This window comes from Sorex araneus, chromosome 3 (assembly GCF_027595985.1).
Source record: "Sorex araneus isolate mSorAra2 chromosome 3, mSorAra2.pri, whole genome shotgun sequence".
Lineage (NCBI taxonomy): Eukaryota > Metazoa > Chordata > Mammalia > Eulipotyphla > Soricidae > Sorex > Sorex araneus.
Genome location: NC_073304.1, coordinates 217,992,073 through 217,997,089, shown reverse-complemented (window position 1 = coordinate 217,997,089; position 5,017 = coordinate 217,992,073).

The following is a 5,017-nucleotide window of genomic DNA, read 5'->3' as shown; positions in this document are numbered from 1 at the left end:
CCCCTCAGAAATGATACCTGAGCATAGAGCCAGGACTAAGCCTTAAACACTGATGGGTATGATCCAAATAAATAAATAAATAAAGAGATGCAGGTTCCCAGCCAAAGAGATCTATACTCCAAAATGTATCCAAAGGAAGAATTGAGCAGAATGAAGGTATGTCTTTAGGAAATCATGAGGAATATCTCTCAGGGAAAACCATGGTACTGGGCAAAAATTCTATGAGAATGACCTAACTGAATAAAATAATAAAAAACCAAGTAATAGAATGAAGCCCGAGAAAAAAATAAATACAAGGGCATGAGTGTAACTTGTCTATATTGAACTAAGATGATGAGAAAATGGCTATGATTAGACTTTCTAGGCCATTAACAGAAAGTGTCAGGGCCAGAGAGAGAGAGTGTTAGTACAGCAGGTAGGGCATTTGTCTTGCATGCGGTGGACCTGGGTTCTATTCCTGGCACCCCATATGGTCCCCAGAACCCACCAGAAGTGATCCCTGAGTACAGAGCCAGGAGTAAGCCCTGAGCACCAGTGGGTGTGGAGGAAGGCAGGCAGGCAAGCAGGGTAAATGTCACCCACCAGTTAGAGAAACCAATCCATTTGGCAAGAAGGGGTGGGGATGGGAAGCAGGGGGTAGGGATCATACCAAACAGGACTGTTGAGCAGCAAAGAATGAATCTAGAGGGGCTGGAGCGATAGCACAGTGGGTAGGGCGTTTGCCTTGCATGCAGCCGACCGGGGTTCGATTCCCAGCATCCCATATGGTCCCCTGAGCACCGCCAGGAGTAATTCCTGAGTGCAGAGCCAGGAGTAACCCCTGTGCATCGCCAGGTACCAGGTGTGACCCAAAAATTTTTAAAAAATTTTTTTTAAAAAGAATGAATCTAGAATCTATTAGAAGAAGACAGACTAGCCATAGCCGGAGCCACAGCACAACAGTTAGGGCATTTGCCTTGCACGATCAAGGCCAAGCTGGGTGCAATCCCCAGCATCCCATACGGTCTCCCCAATCCCCACCAGAAGTGATCCCTGGATGCAGAGCCAGGAATAAGCACTGAGCACAGTGACAGGTGTGGCCCCAAAGCAAACAAACAAACAATAGAACAGGGCCATGAGTGTCCTATGCCCACCACTCATTCCCAAGCACGATATGTGCCGGGCCCAAGGAAATGCATGAGGCATGCTAGAAAATGCCAACAAACACGTTCCAACACAAATCTCTTTGCCTCATTATATTCTTAACTGATACACAAAAGAAAAGATTATACAATATCATGTGAAGGCATGTTCCCAGGAGTAGAAAAGTCAACAGTATTATAAAAGGGGAGAAAAGCAATAAAGGAAACAGTTTCTTAAGGTACCCCCCAAAAAATTCATCTTTATTTGGTGACTAATTAAGCATCTATCATCCTATTGATGTGCATGATTAATTTGTTTAAAAACCTCATCTGCTAAAGAAATTATGTTAGATACACAGAATAATACCCAAACTCTATGGAGTGATGCCCAAAGTTACAAGATCAGTTGCACTGATAAGCTCAACTAAAGAAGAGATTCATTCATATTTATAACTGCCTGGAGGAAAAAGCCTTTTAACATAAACGTATGTGCCATCAATCCTATCTGGTGTGCTTTTCATAATAAAAACTCATTGCTGCCTCTATATTTAGGACATGGAGAACAATGAGATTTGTAACCTTTGCATAGAACAAAATTCTGTTCATCGAGTGATGCCAGAGTGCCTTACATAAAAATGTATTAATCCATTATTTTCTTTTCATTATTTTTCCTCCCTTAAGCAAAAAAGCCAATCTTAAGTACAAGCAAGTTAAAAGAGATAATATTTCACCCCAAATGGAATGCCAAAGGCCCAGCATGTGGCATTTTGTGGCACCCAGTATAAAGTGTCCCAAGATGGAGCATAAATTCATGCTCGATTTGCTTCGATTGATAAAAGCTAACCCCAGGGAGATACAATGTCGAAAGTCCTCCTCTGTCCCTTATACTTCACCACGCTGCTCTCCTCAAGCCAAGAGATCACTGTTCTTTGCCTCCAGGGAGAGTGAAATAAGAACTAAGTCCCTGGTTTTGGAACAAAAAGGACTCTGGGCCCAGATAAAAGGTGGAGCAGAAACCTCCTTCATCCTGCACTTACCGTGTGAGTCACTGTGCCAGGCACGGGGCAAGGACATGTGTAGAGCAATCAACAGGACGAACAGGCCGTGGAGGAGCCCGAGAGATAGCCCGGGCAGAGTCTTGCCTTGCACACAGCCATCTCGACTTCAATCCCTTGCACCCTCTATGGTCATTCTGTTCTGCCAGGAGTGTCCCTAAGTACAGAGTCAGGAGTCATCCCTGAGCACTTCTAGGTGTGCTCCAAAATTAAAAATAAAACAGAGAAGTCATGGGAAAGATGTTCTGGAATAGAAGACTTGAAACAGAAGAGCGTCCTCTGGACTAAAGGAAGAGGGAGAAATGAGGAGTGATTAGATGGAGAATAGAGGAGGGTCCCCGAGAGAGAAACCTAGGCCCCCCTCCTTGAGCCAGAGTCCCTGAACAGCCGTCAAACCAAAAGCAAGTTTGGGGACCTGCTGGGATGCTCGGGGGTACTGCCCCCTGCATCTTGGATGGTGGTCCCAGACCAGGGTCATTCACCTGGGCACAAAATGACTGAGCAGATGGTGCCTCCCATCCCGTTCTAGCAGATCTTTTTATGCCCAGTGGGAGCACGGAAGCATCAGAGTGCTCCCCTAAGCCTAGAGGCTCAGTACCTGGAGGCTGTTGGACAAATTAATAACAACAGGTGGTTTTCTTCTCCTGTTGGGAGTAAAGAAAGACATGCTCACATCCCACCCCCTTTGGAGCTTCTACTTTAAACACTAAGTGTGAATTCTCCATCTTTTTTCAAGTCAATGTTTTCCAAAGTTAGAAAGGCTTTGGCTAGCAGGAAGACCCTGAAATCTTTCTCAGCGCCTGGGAATCACCCCTTTGGAATGTGAACTTTGCAGAACAATAAGATCCATTCTCCGTTTCTGGGGGAGGGAGATTGTCCAGCTCCAGTGTGGGGACTGCTCTTCCTGATATAGGGCTCTCTCTCCTTTACATAAAAATTCTGTTGGCATGATGACCTTTCAGTGTCTGTGTTGCAAGCCATAATACCCAAAAGTACAGAGAGAGTATGGGGAATTTTGTCTGCCATGGAGGCAGGGGGAGGGTGGGAAAGGGGGGATATACTGGGGATATTGGTGATGGGGTTCTGGTTCTGTGGAACTTCACTCATGAGTGAGGTTCAGCCCGAGAGTCCGGAAAAGCAGCCTGGAGCATGGCGGCAGTTGTGTAGTGGAGGTCGGCCCCTGAGGAATTTATCTGGCGCCAGCAGGGTGGGTCTTATGTCTGTGACCCCTGGGTTGTCAGAGGTACCACCTACGAGATGGTCAGACTTCTTCGTCAAAACCCTAAACAAATGGTTTGAGGCTCTTCGTGTTCCTGGAGTGAGCAGATGCCATTGGGCTACACTAGCACATGACAGGGACAAATGTAGACGTTACTGGCACCCGCTCGAGCAAATCTAAGATCAACGAGATGACAAGTGACACAAGTGATTGGTGGTGGGGAATGTGCACTGGTGGGGGGATGGGTGTTTGATCATTGTGTGATTGTAACCCAAACATGAAAGCTTGTAGCTATCTCATGGTGATTCAATAAAAATTTTTTTTTAATTCTGTTAGCTAATACAGATGGTGACCCCAAGTACCAGGTAAAGTTAGAGTGTAGTTGCATACTAAGATGCTGAAAAATTTTCTCATTCCTGAAGACCAGTAACTGCTCACCTTAGGGGAGAAGGTTCTATTTATCTCTCCAGTTTATTAGCAGAGGGCCCAGGATATGCACACCTGTGTAGTTTAATGCCTACTCAGTGCTAAAATTAATTTCTTGGGGTCAGAGAGATAGAATAAAAAGGAATACACTCACCTTGCATGAGGCTGCAACTGCTGTGACCTTGGTTGGAGTCCCCTGTGCCACAGACGGTCTCCTAAGCCAGGAATAACCCCTGAACACCACAGAGGGTGGCCCAAAACACAAAATATAAGGTGCAGGGTGACTTCTTCCTCTCCCAACTCTGGAAAGAATTTCTGGGTTGATAGATAATGGTTTGAATTTGAGCCATGCTGAATTGCAAAAAAATGATGGCCGACTTCACAAACACAGGTTTGGGCAGATGACATCAAGGACAATCCTGGCCCCCTTGTCACAACCACAGAATTTCCCCAAAATTCAGATGCAAGCTTTCAGAGAACAGGCAGAAGGCGCTATTGAGAAGATATATTTGTGCATCCCATAGGAGTTCAAGATAAAAGTCAATTTATTCTAGAAACCTAGGGGCTGGAGCATAGTACAGTAGGTAGGGCACTTGTCGTGCATGAAGCTGACCTGGTTTGATGCCCAGTATCTCCTGTGGTCCCCTAAGCCCATATGAGATGCTGATACCTGAGTGAAAAGCCAGGAGTAAGCCCTGAGCACCAACGGGGTATGACCACACCCAAAAACCAAACAACAACAACAACAAAAAAAAAAAACCTAAAGCAACGTATATTATTATTGTTATCATAGTGGTGGTTCTGGGAGCCATTCCCAGGAGTGCCCTCACCTGCCTGGGCCACTGGACACAGTCCTGTGCCCACTCTTGGCAAATCCTGGGCCTGCCTGATGTCCAGCTGCAGGAGAGCTGCTTCGGACCATTGTACTAACTTCCCATTTCCTCCCAGCAATGAGTAAGAGGGAGGTGTAGGGGAAGAAACAGCATTGTTCACAGCATTTCTGAAACTTCATGGCTTATTGCTCTTTCCCGATCATTTTCAGTAAACTACCTAAACCAGAGATTTGACTAGGCCTGGTTATGACCATTGTTCCGAGTCTGAATGGTTTCGTAGTGCAGACAAGCTTGAAAGCCAGTCATTTAAGGCGGTGACTCTCAGATGCTAGAAAGCACCCACATCACCAAAGATCTGGTTTT